This window comes from Eurosta solidaginis, chromosome 5, assembly GCF_040869045.1.
Source record: "Eurosta solidaginis isolate ZX-2024a chromosome 5, ASM4086904v1, whole genome shotgun sequence".
In the NCBI taxonomy this organism is placed as follows: Eukaryota; Metazoa; Arthropoda; class Insecta; order Diptera; family Tephritidae; genus Eurosta; species Eurosta solidaginis.
Genome location: NC_090323.1, coordinates 85,853,880 through 85,879,445, shown reverse-complemented (window position 1 = coordinate 85,879,445; position 25,566 = coordinate 85,853,880). Strand labels below are relative to the sequence as shown.

Sequence of the window (25,566 nt, the reverse complement as noted above, 5' to 3'; positions counted from 1 at the left end):
TGGTTATAGCAGCGGCGCCTAAACGTTGCCGATGAAGGAATTTAGCAGTTCCCGAAATGGATCTATACAACGAGCTTTGGCAGTTGTCTAAATTTTTTCTTTCTTCTATTCTAATTTAAAAAATTTTTTCAATTAAGAAAAAATTGATCATAACAATAATAATGATAAAAAATTATTGTTAGGCCTTGAGCTCGATTCGAACCCGCGATCTTAAATTATATTTAAAAAATGTTTGAAAAATTCGACGAATTTTCATAAAAAATTTTAATTTTTTTCCGAATTTTTTGAATTTTTTAGAGTATTGAGATTTGTAGTCCATTCAATTTAAGTACAATAAAGTAATATTCTTAAGTCCTTTAAATTTTTTTGGATCTATGTCACTTATTCAAATGAGTTACTGTATATGAAATAAGCAAATGTATGCATATGAAGTAAAATTTTGGAAAAAAATAAAAAAAAAACATATGGCTGAAAAAAATTACGTAGTTGTAATAAATGACTGCACATGAAACGGAAAATCTCATAAAATAATTTTGTCCAGCTAGCTTGTTCTACACGAAACACTGGTGTGCGTGGTTTGGAACCATCCTGGTCAAATATGTTCGCGTACTTTAGGAGCAGTTGTTTTGCCTTACTCTGATAGGCTTCCTCTAGCCCCTACGTCCATGCCGTGATGTCATTTGAAAGATCAGTATTACTAGATGAAAGGTGTTCCTGGAGCTGTTCACAGTTAATAACTATTTCAGCCTCTTGGCATCTTCCCAAAATAGCTCCTTTGGTCAGTTTGAGTGGTGACTTGAACTCATTGAGTATTCTTACCGGAATACGTCCATCTTGTTTTGTCATAGCCAGGGTTTTTCCTACAAATATGTTCAGTGCTGATTTGTTTGCTGCTTCGACAGCCCACAATTTGTTTGTCCCACAATCTCCATCAACCTTTGCCCAGATGACTGCTTCGGATTTTGGTGGTATTTGCTGACTCTCTTCCACCAGCACTCGTTTACTGCTGTAGCCTCTCTCGTAGCCGAAATAAGTGGCACATCCATGTTCTTATATCGCATCGTCTTGCTTTGCATATCGATCTTGATGCCTTGGTCGATTAAGAAGTCCACTTCAATTATGATTTCATCAACAATCTTTGCCACTATAAAATTGTGTAGTACCGTGACGTTCCCAATTGCTACTTCACATGCTACTTCTCCAATTACCTGGGTGTCCTCTCCCGTGGCTGTACGTAATTTTGCTCCAAACAATGGTGTTATCTTTTTATTGCCTAAATCTAAACGAATGATGGAATGAGATGCACCCGTATCTACAGTCAGTAAACATTCCTTTCCATCCACATGTCCTCCGACAGTAAGATTGCTTGACCTTCTTGCAATTTGCGAGATAGAGATTATGGGGCATTCAATTGAGGGAGCCAGCTGTCGCCCCTTGCAGCTGGCTTGCTTTAGTTTAACGATTGGGTGGATTTGGAGATTTGCTCATCTCCTTCAGCTCTGCATTTGCGGCCACCCACATTGTTGGAACTACTAGAACCGGTGTTGCAATGACGTGCAATGTGACCTGGGTTGCCGCACTTGAAACATTTCATAACTCCAGCATTTTTCTGTTGTGACCCCTTCAATGCTTCCAAAATTGTGTCTACCCAGTCTGGCCTTTCCACTTCCACGCGATGAGCTTTGTACGCTGACTTACTCAAAAGTGAGGCTATTTCCTGAGTCAGTGCATGCGATACCGTTTCAGCAAATGTTAGTTTTGGATTCGCATATGTAGCTCGCTTCGTTTCCACATCTATGTCTGCCATTTATGAAGCTCTGGACTTTTACCCTTTCAGTGTATTCCACGGGTGCATCCACATTTGCAAAATGAGCCAACCTTTCAACATCCGAAGCAAACTCCTGCAAAGTCTCAATAGTTTTTTGGTAATAGTTTTGCAACTCTCTCTCTGGAGCGCTCAGCAATGCTCCCCTTCGGGAATAGTCTGTAGGATTTCAGCAGCAGATCCTATCAATGCCACGAATAGTGCAGCAACTTTATCTTCAGCAATCCAGTTGTTCACTGCTGCGGTCTTCTCAAACTGAATCTTAAAGAGCTGGAAAGGAACAGAGCCGTCAAAAGATGGAGTTTTTACCTTCGTATTGCTTGCTGAAACAAATAGGCGATTTAGTTGCAACTCCTGTATATAACCTCGCAATGTTTCAATCTCGGCATCGATTTCGTTCTCAAGTTGCAAAATTTGTGTGTCTTGCGCCTCGAAGAAATACGTCCTTCTTGCTCTTCCAGTTGTGCAGAGATCTGCGCTGATATTTGTGGCGACATTTCGGATATTCATGCCTCTTGTGCTTCAATCTTCGATGTTATACGGTTATCCTGCGATTCCAGTTGAGATGCTATACGTGTCTCCTGTGATTCCATCTGTGATGACATATATGTTTTCTGTTCTTCCAGTTGAGTTTCCATCTTGGATGTTATCTGCGTCGAAATTTCTGAAATACGTGTTTCTTGTGTTTCAATCTTCGATGTTACTGTCGAATTTTGTGCAGGGCTTGCAGCCAATATAATGTTCAAGGCTGTGCTGGTAACTACCTGCGATCTTTCGTTTTTCTCTTCAATTTTTGTTGTTGTCTCGTCCCCATCAGGATGAAAGACATCATCGTCCACATTAATTCCTTCCGACTCCGTAGCGTCTCGTAGCCGTGCTTGAAGTTCAATCTTATTGCCAGTTGCATTCAATCCACGGGCTTCCAACTTCTTTTTCAGTTGCTGGATCCTTAATTCACTTAACTTCGCCATTTCCTTGTTGTATTCGAAGTCTTCGGAATTTATTCAACAATTCCTCTTCTGACACCAATTGTAACGAATTTACTGCAAACCCTCTTATTTGCAACCTTCTGCTAAGTTCGAATCACTAAACTGTTGAATAAATAACTCCACTCATCAATAATGCAAAATGGCCTTTATTAAAGTACATTACAATAACACTTATACTTCGCTTACTGATAGCTTGCTTAACTCAAACTGATTTTCGCGCCTCTACTGTTGCTGCTTTTATACTGTGTGATTTCCTCGTTGCATCTTCTAGGCGCTTCCAGAATTTACTTAGTTACTGGTATATAATTATAACTACAGATGCACGTGTGTAGCTCTCATAAGCGCGTGTATTTGTGAGCGACACTTCCACAATTACAATTGCATAGTTTTGGGAGCATCTCAGATAAGATATCTGCATGTGTTTGTGCGTTGCTTCTCCGCTGCGAGTACGTACATATGTGTAGACATAATGATTGATTCGTTTATGTAGATACATAATGATTGATTTATGGATGTGCATACAAGTCACTCTTAGCATCGGCTTAGAGATGATAGTATCCCTTAGTGTTGCTAATATTCGTCACAATATTTAATGTAATATATATGTTTACCAAGTGTTTCGTCATTGACAAGAGTTGAAATTTCTGTGTTTGTATTTTGCCGATTATTTTTTTCCTCCCACAAAATCATAGCTTCAACATGCGATCCTCTCCTTTCATGTCGTGGAAAACCTCTTTTAGCATCTTTCGCATTTTTCCAGTTTCTAAAGCCACTCGAAGTAAATGCCACATCTATCAAATCCGATGGTTAAAACTAGAGCTTACGATTTCTCGAACAGGTTCGAGAAGAGATTTCTCGCGAGATTCTCGAATTACTCGTAAGGCTCGCGAGCTTCTCGACTTTCAACTTAATCTATTCATTGGCTGTTTTATATAGAGCTTACGATTTCTTCTGGAACACAAGCCAAAATGTTCGCAAACCCACAAGTAAAAAATCCCGAAATGTATAGAATATTGCCAATGCAGCGAATGAATTGAAAGCCGAGAAAATCACGAGTACTACGAGAAATTCGAGTAATTCGAGATTCGAGAATCTCGCGAGAAGCCGTGTTCTTGATATTTCGTTGAAAAATAAAATATTGCGAACAAAATTATATGTATAGTAAATAAGTTTTGAGTTAAATCTCAATGAAACAAAATAATAAACAAAAAAGTCACAAGTAAAAAAACCAAGTGTATAAATACTGTCCATACAGCGATTAAGTAAGAATGTCGAGAAGCTCGCGAGATTTACGAGTACTTCGAGACACGAGAATCTATCGAGAAGTCGAGTTCTCTGTTTGGATGAATAGCATTCCTTTCCTAGATGCACGCATGCATAAAGTTAATAAAGGCCTCATATTTGATTGGTACTCCAAACCATCAGCTTATGGGCGCCTAATCAATTTCCTATCAGCGCAACCACGAAAATACAAAATTAATACTGCCAAAAATTTTATAAACAAAGTTTTGACAATAAGCCATAGCCAATTTCATGCGCTTATATACAGAAAACAAGAATGACGCTGACAAGAAGTAATTACCCAAACCACCTCATATCGGACCTAATACAATACAAATTACATGAAATGCAACAGACCCCAAATCAATCACCAACAACAACCAATAAAGAAACAAAGCAATACCATAGTGTCACTCACATTCCCAGGCTAACAGAAAATCTAGCACAAGACATAATTAAACAGAAAAATATCACAATAGCCTACCGATCTAACTACACGTTATCGAGATGCTTCACAAAAACACAAACCCCACTCAACATAGAACAACAAAACAACGTGGTTTATAAAATAGAATGCAAAGGAAACAACGATGAAAATTGCAATAAAATTTACATAGGCACAACTAAGCGCGCATTGGGCACGCGAATAGCCGAACATGAAGGAAAAACAAAACACAGCTCTCTCGCAACACGCAACAACACACAAGCATATGACTGATTTTGCAAACACGAAAATTATAGACAAGGAAGCCAAAGAAAAAACACGATACACATTAGAGAGCTTACGGATTTTGCAAAACAGAGATAAAACGATGAACAAGAAAGAGGACACAGACGGTATCGCGGCTAGCTACCTATTATGCTTATGAGCTTTAATATTATTTAGTTAGTTTTAGTATGACAAGTGTACCACATTAAATGGTATCGTTTTTAATTGTAAAAATCAGTTTTTTAGTTTAATGACAACAATCAATGTCTAAATTCGTATTTTAGCTTCAATGTTTAAATACCAATGTAAATGAATGTTTTCAATTTATTGGTGTATGAAACTATGTTCTTCTAGGGATTATTTTAAATCATTAACTGTTGTTGTTTGGTATGTTTTATTGTTACAAATATAGATCCGCCCTGAAGATGCCAAGGAAAGTTGGCGAAACGTTGGGCCGTAAGGTGAAATAACTCGTTTTATTTGCACTCAACCCATTTAGATCGAACGAGCTTAAAAATACACAAAAAATAAGGCTTTTATGTAAATAAAACTGAACCAGTTTGGCGGCCACCGTGGTGTGATGGTAGCGTGCTCCGCCTACCACACCGAATGCCCTGGGTTCACACCCCGGGCAAAGCAATATCAAAATTTTAGAAATAAGGTTTTTCAATTAGAAGAAAAGTTTTCTAAGCGGTGTCGCCCCTCGGCAGTGTTTGGCAAGCACTCTGAGTGTATTTCTGCCATGAGAAGCTCTGAGTGAAAACTCATCTGCCTCGCAGATGCCGTTCGGAGTGGACATAAAACAAGTAGGTCCCGTCCCGCCAATTTTTACGAAAAATTAAAAAGGAGCACGACGCAAATTGGAAGAGAAGCTCGGCCGAAAATCTCTTCGGAAGTTATCGCGCTTGACATTTATTTTTTAATTTTAATTTGGCTTGTCAAACGGGCTTTCCCCTAAGGTTTTTCGTTAAGACATATATGTATTTATATAAGGGTTTTTGTTAAAATGACAGTATGTATGACATTAATCTCTACCACATGCTGAAATTAAAGGCTTTATAAGGAATTCGACACATTTATGAATTGCCATTGTTTGTAAACAAATTAAATAATACAAAGATTTGGTATTTTTTTAATATATCCGCTATTTTGGATGAAGTTATGGCATATCATCGCCACTATGTGAGTATTGTTCGTCCGACACTTTTAGAGAGCTTTATCATAAATAAGCATTTTTATACTCAGCTGAGCAGAGCTCACAGAGTATACTAATTTTGTTCGCATAACGGTACCCCGTAACGGAATAAACTAATCGAGTTAGATATGGACTTATATATTTAAAAATTATCTGGGCGAAAAAATAAATTCATTTAGCCATGTCCGTCCGTCCGTAAACACGATAACTTCAGTAAATATTGAGGTATCTTAATGAAATTTGGTACGTAAGTTTCCGGGCACTCATCTCAAATCGCTATTTAAAATGAATGAAACCGGACTATAACCACGCCCACTTTTCGATATAGAAAATTTCGAAAAACCGAAAAAGTGCGATAATTCATTACCAGAGAAGGATAAAGCGATGAAACTTGGTAGGTGGGTTGACCTTATGACGCAGAATAGAAAACTAGTAAAATTTTGGACAATGGGCGTGGAACCGCCCACTTTTAAAAGAAGGTAATTTAAAAGTTGTGCAAACTCTAATTTGGCAGTCGTTGAAGATATCATGACGAAATTTGGCAGGAACGTTACTCCTATTACGTGCTAAATAAAAATTAGCAAAATCGGATAACGAACACGCCCACTTTAAAAAAAAATTTTATCAAATTTTAACAAAAAATGTAATATCTTTACAGTATATACAGTAAATTATGTCAGCATTCAACTCCAGTAATGATATGGTGCAACGAAATACAAAAATAAAATAAAATTTCAAAATGGGCGTGGCTCCGCCCTTTTTCATTTAATTTGTCCACAATATTTTTAATGCCATAAGTCGAGCAAAAATTTACCAATCCTTGTGAAATTTTATAAGGGCATAGCTTCTATATACTGTTGTCTGTGAAAATGGACGAACTCGGTTGAAGTCACGCCCAGTTTTTATACACAGTCGGCCGTCTGTCTTTCGGCTCGGCCGTTAACACGATAACTTGAGCAAAAATCGATATATCTTTACTAAACTTAGTTCAATTACTTATCTGAACTCACTTTATGTTGGTATTAAAAGAGAACGAAATCCGACTGTGACCACGCCCACTTTTTCGATATCGAAAATTACGAAAAATAAAAAAATGAAAAAAACGAAAAAAGAGCGAAACATGGTGATTGGATCGGTTTTTTGACGCAAAATATAACTTTCGCCTTCACATATACAACTATGGGCCACTCCCTTTTAAAATACTCATTACCACTTTTCTTTTGATACCCATATCGTACAAACACATTCTAGAGTCACTCCTGGTCCACCTTTATGGCGATATCTCGAAAAGGCGTCCACCTATAGAACTATGGCCCACTCCATTTTAAAATACTCTTTAATACCTTCCATTTGATACCCATGTCATACAAACACATTCCAGAGTTACCCTAGGTTCATTTTCCTACATGGTGATTTTCCCTTATTTTGTCTTCAAAGCTAGTATGTAATGTTCGGTTACACCCGAACTTAGCCTTCCTTACTTGATTTGCGTTAATATTGTGACGAATATTAGCAACACTAAGGCATACTATCATCTCTAAGCCGATACTAAGCAGTCACTTCTATCTACATAAACAAACCAATCATTATGTTTACACATATGTACATGCCAGCAGCGGAGAGATGCTCACAAAAGTATACAATCATCAGCAAAGTATATCTCACACATACGCATGCATATATCTGAGCTCACAAAAGTAGGCAAGCATTTGTGCAAGTATCACTCACATATACACGCGCATAAGCGAAGCTATAAACGTGCATCTGTAGTTATAGCTGGTAAACAAGTAGTAAATTCTAGAAATAGAAACGCCTAGAAATATGCCAACGAGGAAGCCAAAGAGTATAAAAGCACCAGCTGAGGCACGACCAATCAGTTTGATTTAAGCACGCTATCAGTTGCGAAGTATAAGTGTTATTAAAGTAGTCTAATAAAGACCATTTTGCATTATTAAATATTGGAGTTATTTATTCAACAGCTCAGCGATACTAACTTTAGTAGAAGGTGAAAAGTAAGTGGAATTTCCCTAAATTCGTTACAATTGGTGTCAAAAGAGGCATTGCTGAGTAATTCCAGAGGACAAAAAGGATATGGCAAAGTTAAGTGAATTAAGCATCCAGCAACTGAAAAAGGAGTTGGAGAACCATGGATTGAATACAACGGGCAATAAGATCGAACTACGAGAGTTAATGGGGTTGGAAGGAATTAATGTGGACGAGTATGTCTTTTATCCTGATGTGGAAGAGCCAGCGACTAAAATGGAGGAGAAGATAGAGACTCCGAATCCATTGGCAAGTGTTGACACTAACGCGATACTAGCAGTTTTGAAACAAATATCAACCGAAATGTCATCTCAACAGGAAGATCAAAAGACAAGTACAACATCTCAACTGGCAGAATAGAACACACGTATAGCATCCCAACTGGAATCACAGGATACACGTATAAAATCCAAGATTGAAGCCCAAATGGCATCCCAACTGGAATCGCAGGAGACACGTATAGCATCTCAACCGGAAGAGCAGAAGACATATATGACATCGCAACTGGAGTCGCAGGAGACACGTATAACCACCAAATTGGAAGCACAGGAGGAGCGCTTATTATTGCTGGTGGCACAAATGTCTTCGCAGTTAGAAGCGCAGGATGCAAAAATCGCTGAATTTCAGGCAGAAGTCGATGAATTGAAAGGTCGTATGGAGCAGTTGCAACTAAATCGCCCAGCTGTTCCAACGAGTAATCCAAGGTAAAAATACCATCCTTTGACGGTTCTGTTCATTTCCAGGTATTTATGATTCAGTTTGAGAAGAGCGCAGCAGTGAACAACTGGAGTGCTGAAGATAAAGTTGCTGCACTATTCGTGGCATTGAAAGAATCTCCTGCTGAAATCCTACAGACTATTCCCGAAGGATAGCGGAACAACTACGAAACATTGATGAGCGCTTTAGAGAGGCGATACGGAAGCGAACACAGAAAGTAGATTACCAAATAGAGTTGCAAAACCACAACCAAAAATAGAATGAGACTTTGCAGGAGTTTGCGTCGGATGTCGAAAGGCTGGCCCATCTAGCAAATGCTGACGCACCCGTGGAATACAACGAGAGGGTAAAAATCCAGAGCTTCATAAATGGCATACGGGATGTGGAAACGAAGCGAGCTACATACGCAAACCCAAAGCTGACATTTGCTGAAACTGTATCACATACATTGACTCAGGAATCTGCCTCCCTATTGAGTAAACCAGCATACAAGGCTCATCGTGTGGAAGTAAAAAGATCAGAGTGGGTAGACACAATTTTGGAAGCATTGAAGGGTACGCAGCATAAGAATAATGATGCAGTCAAATGCTTTAAGTGTGGTAAGCCACGGCACATTTCGCGTTATTGCAACACCAACCCTAACAGTTCCAACAGTGTGGGTGGTCGTAAACACAGAGCAGAAGGAGACGAGCAAATCTCCCAGACCACTCAATCGTTAAAATAAAGCGAGTCAACCGCAAGGGGCGACAGCTGGCTCCCGCAATTCAATGCCCCATAATCTCTATCTCGCAGATTTGAAGAAGGTCGAGCAATCTTACTGTCGGAGAACATGTGGATGGAAAGGAACGATTACTGGCTCTAGATACGGGTGCATCTCATTCCATCGCTCGAGCGGATTTAGTCAACAAAAAGATAAGAACATTGCATGGAGCAAGATTGTGTACAGCCACTGGAGAAAACACCACGGTTCTAAGAGAAGTAGCATGTGAAGTCGCAATTGGGAACGTCACGGTAGTACACAATTTTATAGTGGCAGAGATTGTTGATGAAATCATAATTGGAGTGGACTTCTTAATCGACCAGGGCATCAAGATCGACATGCAAAGCAAGACGATGCGATATAAGAACATGGATGTACCACTTAATTTCGGCTACGAGAGAGGCTACAGCAGTAAACGAGTGCTGGTGGAATAGAGTTAGCAAATACCACCAAAATCAGAAGCAATCATCTGGGAAAAGCTTGATGGAGATTGTGGGACAAACAAATTGTGGGTTGTCGAAGCAGCAAACAAATCAGCACCGAACATACTTGTAGGCTATGACAAAACAAGATGGACGTATTCCGGTAAGAGTACCCAATGAGTTCAAGTCACCACTCAAACTGACCAAAGGAGCTATTTTGGGAAGATGCCAAGAGGCTGAAATAGTTATTAACTGTGAACAGCTCCCGGAACACGTTTCATCTAGTAATACTGATCTTTCAAATGACATCACGGCATGGGCGGAGGGGCTAGAGGAAGCCTATCAGAGTAAGGCCAAACAACTGCTCCTAAAGTACGCGAACATATTTGACCAAGATGGTTCCAAAACAGACCGTACGAATTTTGTGAAACATCAAATTGACACTGGAGACGCGAGGCCGATACGTCAAGCTCCTCGTAGTGTTCCACTGTCCAAGCGGGAAGTTGTGAGTCAAATCGTACAAGAAATGAGCGATAGCGGCGTCATCGAACAATCAGCTAGTCCATGGAGCTCACCGGTGATACTTGTAAAGAGGAAGGATGGGAAAATGAGGTTTTGCGTGGACTACCGCAAGTTGAACGACGTCGCGAAAGAGGATAGCTACCCATTGCCAAGAATTGAGGACACTCTAGACTCGCTCTCTGGTCCGAAATGGTTTCCCACACTGAACTTGAAAAGTGGCTACTGGCAAGTGGAGGTGAAGGAGGAAGACAAAGAGATATCAGCCTTCAGCGTCGGATGTGGTCTTTGGGAATTTACAGAAATGCCTTTTGGACTTTGTAATGCACCAGCTACTTTTGAGAGACCCATGGATCAGGTATTGAAAGGACTACATTGGAAAACATGCTTGGTGTTCCTGGACGACATCATCGCATTGGGCAAGAACTTTGATGAACATCTTAAAAACTTGGATGAAGTTTTCCAGAGAATAGCTGGCGCTGGTCTCAAACTAAGTCCCAAAAAGTGTGCGCTGTTTAAAAAGGAAGTAAATTATTTGGGTCACAAGGTAACGACATAGGGCATATGCACTGCGAAGGAAAAGATAGAGGCTGTAAAGGATTGGCCAAGACCACAGTACCTACATGAATTGAGAAGTTTCCTTGGGCTGTGCACATATTACCGCCGATTTTTACCAAAATTTGCCAGCGTAGCTCATAGCCTCTACGAGCTTACAAGAAAAAATAAAACTTTTTAATGGAAGAAGGAGCAAGAAGTGGCTTTCTAAGCATTGAAAGAGCGTTTGTGCACTGCCCAAATGTTGGCATATCCGAATCCAGGAGCAACGTTTACTCTAGATACAGATACAGCGGATATGCTATAGGAGGCGTTTTATCACAACTGGTCGATGGACAGGAGAAGGTAGTTGCCTATTACAGCCGATCAATTGGAAAACCAGAGAGGAACTATTGCGTTACTCGGAGAGAGCTGTTGGCATTGGTAGAGTGCATTAAACATTTTCGCAAGTACCTCTACGGGCAGCGATTCCGCGTCAGGACAAATCATGCAGCGTTAAAATGGCTCTTGCAGTTCCGTGATCCAGAAGAACAATTGGCACGGTGGATCGAACGACTACTAAGCTATGACTTCTCCATTGAGCATCGAAAAGGTAGTACCCATGGCAATGCTGATGCAATGTCACGAAGACCATGTAGTTTGTAATGCAAGCACTGTTCAAAGGCCGAGACTAAAGAAGACATTATAGATGTCCGGCTAATGACTATAACACGTACGGATGAATGGGACAAGGAACAACTAAGGAAGTGTCAGCTAGAAAATACAGATCTGTCACATGTTATGCAAGGGCTCGAACGAAACGAAAGACCAAATAGAGAGATGTCAGCAGAGAGTCCCATTGCGAAGTCATATTGGGCACAGTGGAACAGTTTAGAATTGATATCCGGTTGTTTGCATCGAGTATGGGAGAGTGAGGATGGTCAATGCAGAAGATAATTGTTCCCAGAAAGCGGATTCCTGACTTGCTCAGCGAGCTGCATAATGGTCCAAGCGGAGGTCATTTTGGAATCACGAAGACGCTCGAGAAGATTAAATAGACATTCTACTGGGTTGGTTGCCGTCAGTCGGTCACTGAATGGATTGCCAACTGGATTTGTAGGAAAGCGAAAGGGCCCAAAACCCGAAGTCATGGCCAAATGAAGCAATATAACTCAGGTGCGCCATTTGAAAGGATCGCTATGGATGTCGCAGGTCCATTTCCTACCAGCAACTGCGGAAACAAATATGTACTGGTGGTTATGGATTATTTCAGCAAATGGCCAGAGGTATACCCAATCCCAAATCAAGAAGCGGAAACAGTAGCAGAAGTGTTTATAAACAATTGGGTTGCAAGGTATGGTGTACCAATGGAGTTACATTCTGACCAAGGCAGGAATTTCGAATCAGCTGTGTTCCATGAAATGGTTAAATCATTGGGTATTCGAATAACACGGGCAACTGCATTGCATCCTCAGTCCGATGGTATGGTGGAACGATTCAATAGAAAATTGGAGGAGCACTTAAGAAAAGTAGTGGAAAAGTTCCATAACGAGTGGGATACCCGCATACCATTATTCTTGATGGCTTACCGATCAGCAGTGCATGAGACAACGGGCCAAACCCATACAAAAGTAATTTTTGGCAATGACCTTCGACTGCCAGCTGATTTGGAGTTTGGGACAAATAATGATGCGGAGAGGAATGCCAAGAAATCCACTGGTGGTTTGGAGGAAGAGCTGAGGGAAATACATGATATTGTAAGACAACGAACCAAGATTATGAGTGACAAGATGAAAGCCAGATATGATAAAGCAATTAATTCGGAAGGTTTTCAGTAAGATTTGGTGCTGTTATACAACCCACAACGAAAAAACGGGTTGTCCCCGAAACTGCAGTGCAATTGGGAAGGCCCATATAAAGTTGTAAAACGGATTAACGATGAAGTTTACCGCATACAAACCATTGGTAAACCACGAACCAAAATGAAAGTGGTTCATCTGGAAAGGCTGGCGGCGTTTAGATCAGGAAATTTGTCTGATCGGGACGATCAGACTTACGTGGAGGGCAGTGGGACGAATATTAGCAACACTAAGGCATACTATCATCTCTAGGCTGATACTAAGGAGTCACTTGTATCTTTGTATCTGCATAAACAAACCAATTCTTATGTCTACACATATGTACATGCCAGCAGCGGAGAGATGCTCACAAAAGTATGCAATCATCAGCAAAGTATTTCTCACACATACACATGCATTAATCTGATAATCTCACAAAAGTAGGCAATCATTTGTGCAAGTATCACTCACATATAAACGCGCATATGAGAAGCTATAAACGTGCATCTGGTGAGCTTAAAGCTGGTAAACAAGTAGTAAATTCTAGAAATTGAAACGCATAGAAATATGCCAACGAGGAAACCAAAGAGTATAAAAGCAGCACTACCTAAGGCACGACCAATCAGTTCGATTTAAGCACACTATCAGTTGCGAAGCATAAGTGTTATTAAAGTAGTCTAATAAAGACCATTTTGCATTATTAAATATTGGAGTTATTTATTCAACAGTTCAGCAATACGAACTTTAGTAGAAGGTGTAAAATAAGCGGAATTCCCCTAAATTCGTTACAGTATCTTTTAAACGACTCAACATTTTTGTTTTCGGCCTTTGGATTATTAATACTGAGATCAAGCCGATTATTTTAGGACCCGTATTAGCAGCAGTGCACGGACCTTACCACTTTATTGGTAGATCTACCAACTTTTTAGCCCATTTTCATTTTCTACCACTTCTACCGCCAAACCCCAAAAATCTACAAACATTTCAATATATTCGCATTGAAGCCAAATACTGCGATCATTAGGTAAACGTATTTAATTGCTGAGCACACCCAAATAATAGGTGACACTAACCAAACTAACCAATTTTGAAAAATGTGTGCACAAATTCAAACAAGAAATAAATTTTTAATAATCGGGGATTGCCCATATTGCTTTTTTTTTTTTTAAATGTATGAAAACATTTATTTGAAGCAATTTTTTAATTTTATAATTTATTTAATAATTTGGGAAAAATTTAAACAACGTGACATCAGGACGGACAAGGCGACAGCTGTTTCGATTATACCTTGTAAATCTCTTCAAAGCCTTTTCTCCCGGGAGTGGGAGTCGAACTCGCACCCCTACGATAGTTGAAATGGTTGTAAACGCATTCAGCTACGTCATGCCTGTTGTTGGCAATTGGGAAAGACTTCACAACAGGCATGACGTAGCTGAATGCGTTTACAACCATTTCAACTATCGTAGGGGTGCGAGTTCGACTCCCACTCCCGGGAGAAAAGGCTTTGAAGAGATTTACAAGGTATAATCGAAACAGCTGTCGCCTTGTCCGTCCTGATGTCACGTTGTTTAAATTTTTCCCAAATTATTAAATAAATTTGTTTATGAAATAAATGCGCACGCAAATATTTTCCTGTGCTATTTTCTTCAGTTTTTTGTGAATAATTTTGAACGAAAAAAAATAACAAGTAAACGATAACATGCCGAAGTCGATTATTTTGTGGCAGAATTTTTGGTACATTGGAAAATTGTTGTTGTAATTAGACGTTTCGGTAAATTTTCGTCAGTATTTCAAGCTCGAAATTCAGGAAAAAATCAAGTATCATATAGGCATAAGCTATCTATATACAAATTTACATGTATTTTCTTGTTTTGTTTACATGTTTTTTGCAGTGTCATTTCCATGAAATCTGCTTTATATATTTTACAATAAATTATGAATTGTTTTGTACAAATATAAAGTGTAGCTATTATTTTGTTGGAAAAAAATCTACCAACTTCTACCACTATTCAAATTTTTCGTCTGCCAACATTATCTTTTTAAAGGTCCGTGCACTGATTAGCAGTCGTCAGCTGTTATAGATTTTTACAATGTGTGGGAAGCGGAGAGTTAAACTCCTGAAGCAGAGAGTTATGCGGCAGTTACCCACCGACGTGTGCCGTACGTACGGACGTTTGTCGTACGAAGCACGTTTGACCGAATTCTCAAGCCCGTAGGAATCAATGTGTGCGTCTGTGTACATGTACATAACATATTTGTGTGTGTATTGTTTACAACAAAGCACTGTTGCCATTGGCCAGTTTGCATGCATGCTTATGGAAACATCAACTTTTTCCAATTTAATTTTTGGTATTGTAAAAGGCCGGAATAAATATTAAATAAGTATAAATAGATTACATATTTATAATCTGCACTTTTACATAATTATTTCGAATTATTTTCACAATTTTTCAAACTTTAATTAGGTGTTTTTGCATAAAAGTGCAAACGGTCAAAAATTAGCGCACAAAAGTTTACTAGGCAACTCTGTCTAGTGAGAGAGCGATCAGCTGACATGTTCTTACGGAAAAAATCAAAATTGTTTTGATTTCTACGTTCCGGACTACGTACGTACGGGCGTTGAACGTCGGTGAGTTTTCGTTTACATTGTACACTCATAAGATAGGTCGTGTCAGCTGACACTTTTTGGTACGTACGTTCGTGAGTAACTGCCGCATTAAACTACTGCAGCAAGAGAGTAGAAATGAGCAGCGACAAAGGAACTAAAAAGAAAACGACGCGAGAGGAGTAAAGACGTTCATCTGACGATGCGAATTATGTAGCTCTGTCAACTTTTCATTTCTTATTAAATCACTTAACTAAAACTTTTTATTAAACTTATTTAAACATTCATTATACTTTCAACATTTCATATAATTAAACATTGAATTTACTGTCCAAAACATGAGACATTGATACGCTTTCTTAATTGTGTTCAGGTGTACGGGTCGTAGTCCAACGCGACTAATGCGGCAGTTACCCACCGACGTGTGCCGTACGTACGGACGTTTGTCGTACGAAGCACGTTTGACCGAACTCTCAAGCCCGTAGGAATCAATGCGTGCGTCTTTGTACATGTACATAACATATTTGTGTGTGTATTGTTTACAGATAAGCACTGTTGCCATTGGCCATTTTGCATGCATGCTTATGGAAATATCAACCTTTTCCAATTTAATTTTTGATGTTGTAAAAGGCTGGAATTAATATTAAATAAATATAAATAGATTACATATTTATAATCTGCACTTTTACATAATCACCCCTATTCTGCATTTCGATTACGTTCCCGTTCTACGCTCCGCTTTAATCGAAGTTTGGTATTCTGCATTACGACGGAATCGTAAAGAGAAGAGGAAGAGCAAATGTTTTTTCGAAATCAGCTGTTAGTACGGAATGTGTGAACATTGGAACAAAATAAATTAAAGAAAATTTGTAAAAAACACTGAACAACTTTTATATTTTATTATCCACGCCATTTTGTACAAAAAAAGCAATAGAATATATTGCCGCAGTATTATATTTTTTTGAGTGAAGTGCTTTCATAATTGTAAGCGTGTTTTTGTCGTTCTTTTGACCAATTCCCTGCCGTGGCCACCAAGTTTTGTTAAAACGGATTCCTGCACGAATATAGTTGATATTTTCTGAATTTTAAGGATGCTAATTTCATTGCACTGGCCTAAAATACTTTATAAAGGTTTATTTATTCTTTCCGCAAGGATTGTTTACGTTTTCGCTTCACCTTACTCTACGCCGGCAGCTTGCTTTGGCATATAACTGGACCCAACGAACAGACACAAATTATTGTTGTCTATTATAATGGAATCAATAGCCGCGGCATTATTTATGGAGTTGGAAAGCAACGCATACGAAAATTGCCAGGCGAGAATGGAAAGGCAAATATTGCGAGATTTGTGTAATCCATTTGAGATGAGTGGCGAATTGCAAGAAATTGAACTTAAAAGTGGTAAAGTTTAATGACTTATTTTCTTATTTAGGTTCAAAAAAAACTTCCGACTTAACAAGGATGCTTTCAGGTATGTGTTGGATACTTTTGCGGGGCAAATACGTCCAAGGACTTCGACATCGACATGTTGTTTTTGACCTGGAAACATATAAAAAACAATCATCATCAAGCCTTCTACGTTTCTTAACAAGTTTTACTTACATTTTTGTTAAAATTTTGTTATAAATTAATAAAAAAATAAAATGAAAATATTTTTCCGCCAACTAATTTGCAACTTAGAAAAACGGAACTACGATCGAAATGCAGAATACAAAAAATCGAACGATTCGAAGTTGGATCGAAAGAGATTGGAACACAGAATACCAAAATTGCCAAATCGAAAAAATTCCAATCCAAGTCGAAATGCAGAATAGGGCTGAATTATTTCGAATTATTTTCACAATTGTTCAAACTTTAATTAGGTGTTTTTGCATAAAACTGCAAACGGTCAAAAATTAGCGCACTAAAGTTTACTAGGTAACTCTGTCTAGTGAGAGAGCGATCAGCTGACCGTTCTTACGGAAAAAATCAAAATTGTTTTGATTTCTACGTTCCGGGCTACGTACGTACGGGCGTTGCACGTCGGTGAGTTCTCGTTTACATTGCACACTCATAAGATAGGTCGTGTCAGCTGACACGTTTTTGGTACGTACGTTCGTGAGTAACTGCCGCATAAGTATAATCCCACATATATTGGGGGCACAACCGAAGAAAAAACGTAAAAATCGGCATGCGTATACGGGTAAAAGACTAAGCTGAATCGAATTGTGCTATTACTTGTGAAAATTGCTGCGATTAAGCAAAGCAAAAAGTGTATAATTACCCTAGAAACGAAGCGAAACTTAAATTTATTGTTATTGGAAAGTTTAAGACGCGCTAAAAGAAATAATAGGAAAAACTCGTACGTGCATACATACATATAATTAGTTTTCGCATTAGCAAAATGGCATGCCTTGCGCAGTAGCAACAAAACCAAAATCGTATTAATACACAAATTCATTTTTGAAAACGACGGCGACAGAAGTAACCGTCAACGACTCCGAGAATTCGGTGGCTTTACATACGACGAAAGCATCATCAGCATGGCTTCAGCAAACTCCATACCACCACCACAGCGCTAAATACCATTAGCACCCAGATAAATTGTGTTTTAAATCAGAAGCCCCACCATAGAACAGTACTCGTTGCGCTGACCTATCAAAAGCTTTTGATACGGTCAACCATGGCATGTTACTGCAAGATCTGGAAGGGTATACCCCCCTCCATGTCTTAAAAGGTAGACCGCAAATTTTCTGGGTGGTCGGCAGGCATCGGTGCAATTCAGAAATGAAACATCAAATCCCCACTTTTGTTTAATTTCTACATATCAAAACTACCTTCGCCACCGGAAGGAGTTACTATCGTTTCTTACGCCGATGACTGCACAATAATGGCCACAGGCCCGGGCCCACAGATCGATGAGCTTTGCAACAGAATAAACGGCTACCTCCATGATCTCTCCAGTTTTTTCAATTCGCGAAACCTGGCATTATCACCGACTAAATCATCCGCGACCTTATTTACAACTTGGACGTCCCAAATGTCGACCATTTTGAACATCCACGTCGATGGCACTACGCTACCGACTGTCCTATACCCCAAAATCTTGGGTGCGAAGTTTGATCGGGGTCTACATTTTGGTGAGCATGCAGCCGCAATTGTACCGAAAATCCAGAGCCGAAATAAAATCCTCAAATCTCTTGCTGGCAGTACTTGGGGACAAGATAAAGAAACGCTCATTACCACTTACAAAGCAATTGGCCAGCAAACCGATTGCATGCTACGCGTCCCCTATATGGTCGCCAAACCTTAAAACTACTCACTGGAAGAAGCTACAGGCCTGCCAAAATACTCTTCTCAGAATCGCAACGGCCTGCCCTCCTATGTCCGCAGAGCACCAACTACATAATGAGGTGCGAATACTCCCCATAAGGGAGAGAAATGAGATGCTAACCAAACAGTTCCTGTTGAATACCCAGAAACCTGGGCATCCCAACAGGTATCTGATTGATGAGCCAACACCGCCTAGGGGCTTAAGGAGTCATCTCCGTAAGCATTATGAGGAAACATGGCACCTGAGAACTCAGGCGTATGAAGCAAAAAAACACAAGCAGGTCCTCAGTGAACTCCACAAACAGGCGTCGAACCTTTATGCCAGGACTTGGCCGGTGAATCCAGTACTCAAAGAACAGTACCCAAAACTTGCGGAAGAGGAACGCACACTCCCCAGGGAAACACGAGTCACTCTAGCTCAACTTCGATCTGGATACTGTAACAGGTTAAACTCTTACCTATCCAGAATCAACCCCGACATACAAAATGTATGCCCCGCTTGCAATGTGTCCCCACATGACACCAACCATCTCTTTAATTGTAATGTGGAACCAACGCCTCTAACACCCCTCTCATTATAGTCCACCCCTGTTGAAACAGCAAGTTTCCTTGGACTCCCGTTAGAGGATATTGATGACAATTTGTGATCGGCCGCACCTATTGGATGGTGCGAAGCACTGCTACAACAACAACAACACGAAAGCAGCGAAGAATTCAAAGCAAGTCTGAATATGTGAATGCAAATTTGAGCTGACGTGAATTGGTAACGATTTGCAATATGTTGGAACTTGACTACGATGTAGCAGACGTTAAAATTTAAAAATGTACGACGAAATCACTTGTTCGCTGGACGACACAGCGGAGAAGCTGATCAGAACGACGATGAAGATGATGAAGTGAACGAAAACGACGATGCTGAGAACGAGAGCTAAGCAAACAACGAATATGTGGAGAACAATAGCATAGATGAATGGATTTGCAACTCTTTGTTTCGAGAGAGCGCTGTCAAAATGCACATTTTTGTCAAAGATGCCACTCCAAACAAAAATGAATAGATCTGAATATTGGGATTTTTGACATACATTTCGGCGATTATAGTTTCAATCATTTAATAAAATGATAGTCGTAAAATATTCATTTCTTTAAACTTATTTTTCAATAATACGACCAGTTAGAGTTAAATATAAGCAAATCTAAGTAAAATTTACATTTTGATTAAATTAATTAGTCAAATATTGTAACGCATTTAACTCACAGTGAAATCCATATATTCTTTTGAAATTTCAGTAAATCGGACCTATGATATAATAGTTAACATCACTTAATGGATAGGGCTTATCCTACATGTCTGACGTTCCAGGTTCTGTGATCAAAATGGACTGGTTGCATCGGGACTTCATATTTATAAAACCTGTTTTTAGTGATACCTTTTGAATGGGAAATAATATTTATCCTCCGCCTTCGAACTAATAATATTTACACTAAAACAAGTATTTTTATCCTTTTTCCCATAATTTTTGAACGCTATTCTACAGTTGTAGGTCAAACTAAACTTTACCGAAATTTCTGGCCCGTTTTTCGTTTTATCTCGCACATTTTTTATTCTGGCACCCGCTTCAGCTGGCGCGAGGGATTTATCTGTGATTGTTGCCAGCACAAATGAGATAAATCCCTCGTGAGAGCGCAAAAAATGAGAGAGTTTCGTATCAAGTCATCTTTGACAATAGTAGAGTGAGCGTAAAGAGCCCATTACTGATACTTAGCACAGACTTGAGTTGACTTAAGAACTGTCACTTACAGTTCTGTTAAATGAACATTGCATGTTACTGATTACTCAAAACTTAGGAACACTTAACTTCACTTAGAATTTGATTTTCTATGTAAGTTCTAAGTGACGTTTACATTTTGAGATTCCATTTGTTTGTTTCCATTTCATTTTGACACTTTGTCATACAAATTGACATTTATTGATTATGATGCCAAATTGTATGCGCTAATTGGGGTATAATCGTGGCTAAGTTGTCAAGTTTACGCCAAGTCAAGTCAAGTCTATTCTAATAGGTAAATTCTGTAAGCTGTCTCTAGTCACTAATAGAGACATTTCGTGGTCAAATTTAGTTTTGATACAATCTGGTATTCAGCAAACTGTCTCCCATCTCAAGTCTCAAAAAAAGAGTCACTATTTTGTGAGCTGGTTTAAAGTCGGTCACAAAAACCAAAACATGGAGGAAGAAACATATATTTTGTATCTAATGCCCCTATTACCGTTTACAACTCAACTTAGTTGGGTTGTAATTAAAATAACTCAACTTTAAGACAACTCAACTCCTGTTTGGTATTACGAATTACAACTTATTTCAGTTGAAATTGAATTGAGTTGCCAACTTCAGAAAGTGATGATTTGACAGATAAATAAACAGCTGATCAATTTGTGGCAGAAATTTAAGCATTTTCAAATGTGATTTTTTTATTAATATTATATGAAATCTATTTTATAATGACAAAAATGTTGGTGATTGACATTTCGCGAATACGGAAAACATTCGCGTAATCATTCCAATTCCTTGGAACTACCAAACATGTTTAAGTGACAAATAATGAGTTTCATATGAAGTTATTTTGCAGATTTGAAGGGAAGCGTTTTACTCAGTACTAAACAAAATTAAGGACCTTTTCCGCATACGCGTTCGTATTTTAAAATTATGCACCATACTCCGATTCCTTGCTGACGGCAACTATCAAATATGATGTGGAAATGATTTTGGTGTTGGACTGGTTTTAGATATTATTGAGGAGCGTATTTGTGCGAAGTAGATTTAAACCCAAACAGAAAAAACTGTATTTTACTCAAATAGGATTCCCAGGAGTAGTGATAAGTATCAATGGGACTCGCATAATTTCACCTATTTTGGCTGCATCCGAACTGCGGCCAGCCTCGTCCAACTAAAGTCAAAAAGTTATTCAATGTAATTCGTTTAAACGTTGTTTTTTCTAGAAATGTGTACGAAATTGTTGATTATTGTTTGATTAAAAAAGGTTTAACTACCGGCTTTAAATTTTTTGCTTTTTTTTTGGTAACGTTTTATAAGCCCGTGCACCATCTAACTCTTATCAAAGGTGGTATCAAAAGACGGGTTTCCATCTCCGTTTTTAGGATTCGAAAGCGGAAATTAAAAATTTTATTTCTTTTGAAAGATATTTACAAAGACCCATAAAATGGCCCGAGAGGGTCCGAAATATGAGGCCCGTTCCACAGTTTTTTTGCACAGAACACCTTTCTGCGTTGGCGGCCTTTGGCCGCGATTCGTAAAAATAACTCTGGTTGGGTCCAACACCTTTCTGCATAGCTGTGTACAAAATACAACAACCACATGAAATTAGATTTTATTACAAATAAAATTTTTAATTTTTGTGGTAATTCTTTACGACAGCATGACACTGCTAATACGTGTCCAAAAATATCGAGAGAGGTATTAAACGATGCGTCTTGGCATCAGTATTAATAATCCGAAGGCGGAAAATAAAAATTTTAACACGTTCAAAAGACATTAAACAAAAACCGAAAAAAGACAACAACATTACAACAACCACATGAAAATCGCCGACTTCAACTACAAATATCTCCGGAAAAGAGATAAAATGTTTCTTTTCCGCCTTCGGATTATTGTTCTCGAGATTAATACGCGTCTCGATATTTTTGGACGCGTATTAGCAGTGTCATGCTGTCGCAAAGAATTACAATTTTTGTTTTCGGATTCTTAAATCGGAGGTCGAAACGTGTCTTTTGATACCAACTTTGAACATCTTTGTTAAAAATTAGGTGGTGAACCGTCTTCTATAACGTAACATTTTTCAAAACAACTGCAAAATTGCATGAGACAACTGCTAGTAAGCAGTTGTAAGATTTTGACGTCTTTGACAACTACACCAACACAAGGTTGTAAACGGCAATGCCACAAAAAGTTGTAAGACTAGACAACTCAACCGAAATTTTTTTTGACAGGTTGAGTTGTAATCTGTAATACCAAATTGCGAAATTTCAACTCAACCAGAGTTGAGTTGTAAACGGTAATAGGGGCATAATTTTACAAAAACGTAAAAATGAGGAAAGGTAATAGTGTTAAAGCGTAAAAAACTTTTGTAATTAATAGTTTTTTATTGATAAACCATAGTTTACGAAAGTTTTGGTGAAACTAGTAACTTGTTTATGCTATTATTCATTGCCAAAACTTTTGTTTACAAAAACTATTAATTAAAAGCATTATTTATAAAAGTTCTGGTTGTTTGGGATGTAGAAATTTCCGCAGGCTTAAGCTGGCTAGTTTGCGGGACACGGAAGACACTTTTTTGCTGCAGGAAGAAACTTTCCAGAGGTTTTTGCGATTTCCCAAGACGCTGTGCTGGGAACTTATTCAGAGTTAAAGCCGCATGACAACTATGTGCGGAACTCGAGAATTCCGTTTGAGATACGAGTAAGGAAAAAGCTCTTATAAAACGTATGCACATCACTTAAAACTTTGTTCTTTTCAGTTTATTTCAGTACTTTATTTCCTAGCCAATGGTTCATACCAAAGCTGCGTTGGAAACAGCCATTTTGTAGCTGTTAGCCAATCTTCCGTTTCCAGGAACATCAAAGATATTTGTAGGCTAGTTTTTGAGCATAAAAATGCTGAAATTAGTATTCCAAACACGGCTGAGCATTACAACAGCAGTAAAATAGGGTAATTTGGGTTTAACATTTACAGGATTAACTTAATTCAAGCTTTTTTAGTTTTCATAGCAAATTTGGAATTAAAGGCGTAATAGGTGCTATTGACTGCACACATGTTGCCATAATTGCGCCGTCGTCTTCGACTGTTGGTGTAGTGCCTCACGATTACATGGACAGGAAGGGTTACTACAGCGTGAACGTTGAAGCTGTAAGTATACAAAATGCATGCTTCCACAAAAACACGTTGAAATATTTACAATTAAATAACGTCATTCATATATTTGCGATGATGAGCTTATTTTCCGCCATGTTAACGCGCGATTTCCTGACTCATGCCACGACGCCGGTATATGGACGACATCGCCAGTACGTATTAAGCTCATAAGGAAGCATGTTGCGGGGTCCTTCACATGGCTCTTGGGGGACTCAGGCTATCCATTGGAACCGTGGCTGCTTACTCCAATAGGAACCCCTTCGTCAGACAATGAAGAACGGTATAACAAGGTACACGTCAATGCAAGAAACCCAATAGAGCAAGCCTATGGGGTACTAAAGTCACGCTTTAGGTGCTTGTCCAAAGAGCGCGTTCTCAGGTACACCCACAGAAATGCCGCTTTTATTATTTATACGTGTGCTATATTGCACAACGTCAGAGGATGTAATGGCAGAAAGCACAGCTCCTGGTGATGCAGGCACGGCCACTTCATTTGCATCGACGGAGTATTACACCGGAGGTAGAAGGGCACGTCAGAGCTGCCTAAACGCTCTGGGGATGTAAGTCGTAGCCACTACCCAGTGGGAACGTGGGTAATGTATTACCTTTTTTATCAATAAAAATAAGCATGAAGCAGTAATCAATGAAAACATCTTTGAAAAAGCAAGCGAATGTATAAAATGTAATGTATGCTGTAAGGTTTATGTCATATACAGTACTTTCCTATGACATCGCTGTAGAAAAATTCATGCATGTTTTCGTTCACAAAGTAAGTTTTGGCAATATAAGCTATGAACGAAAACAGGCATGAATTTTTCTACAGCGATGTCATACGAAAGTAATGCATATGACATAAACCTTACAGCATACATTACATTTTATACATTCGCTTGCTTTTTCAAAGATATTTTCATTGATTACTGCTTCATGCTTCTTTTCATTGATGAAAAAGGTAATGCATTACTCACTTTCCCACTGGGTGGCTTATGAGAATACATTTAAAAAAAAAGTTAGACGTAACAACTTTGGTATAGCTTACAAATTTGTATATTTTAAATGAAATAGAAAAATAAAATGAAATGCTTTTGAAAACAGCTTTATTATTCATAGCTTTAAAGTTTAAACATTTCAATTCCATTTTTGATAAATATTATATTATATAATAAATAAAAATTATATTATTAAACACAGTCACTTATTGTTTTAATTTTCTTATTGCTTATCCAGGTTCCGAAGATGGTCTCACACTGTAGCCGAAATATTGACCGAATAAAATTAGAATATAAAACTTAACTAAGTTTTTGTTTCAAAATATTGGCCTAAAGCCAGGCATGCTTAACCAACGAAACGATATCATTTCGTTACGATAATCAACGTTAATAAACGAAACGAAGTCATTTCGTTTCGTTTATTAACGTTAAGATCGTCAAATTAACGAAATGATTTCGTTTCGTTTTCTGCCATATCAAAACGAAATCAAATCGTTTATGTTGATTATTAATTTCAAACTATGCTGGCAAAGCTGATTGATGGCGGAGTCATTAAAGGTGAAAGCATTATCCAAGCTGATTGCAACTTTTCTCATGAATTTTGACAGTACGAACATTTCTCAGAGTATTTTTGACATTACCACCAACGAATTACACAAACAAATTACATAGAGTTTGTGTGTGTATGTGCGCTCGTTGTTGCCACCTTACGGCTTCACCATGGCTATAGCATTGCCAGCACAATTCAAACATAAAGTATCACGTTTCTGTTAACGTTTTTAACGCTAACGAAAGCTTTTCGTTTCGGTTAAAAACGAGAGACAATTTATCTTGATAATTTCTTTATCGATAATATTTCGAAGTGTTTCAACGGAAACGGTGGAAATTTTTTGATAAACGATT

At 38.5% G+C, this 25,566-nt stretch overlaps 1 protein-coding gene and 1 pseudogene across 6 annotated transcripts in view; one reads left to right on the top strand and one right to left on the bottom strand.

Annotated features, from left to right (window-relative positions):
- cort (cortex) overlaps positions 1–25,566 on the bottom strand; it is a 616,404-nt gene that overhangs the window by 113,634 nt on the left and 477,204 nt on the right. The gene's annotated exons all lie outside the window — the stretch shown is intronic.
- On the top strand, positions 8,469–24,927 carry LOC137252777 (putative nuclease HARBI1; annotated as a pseudogene).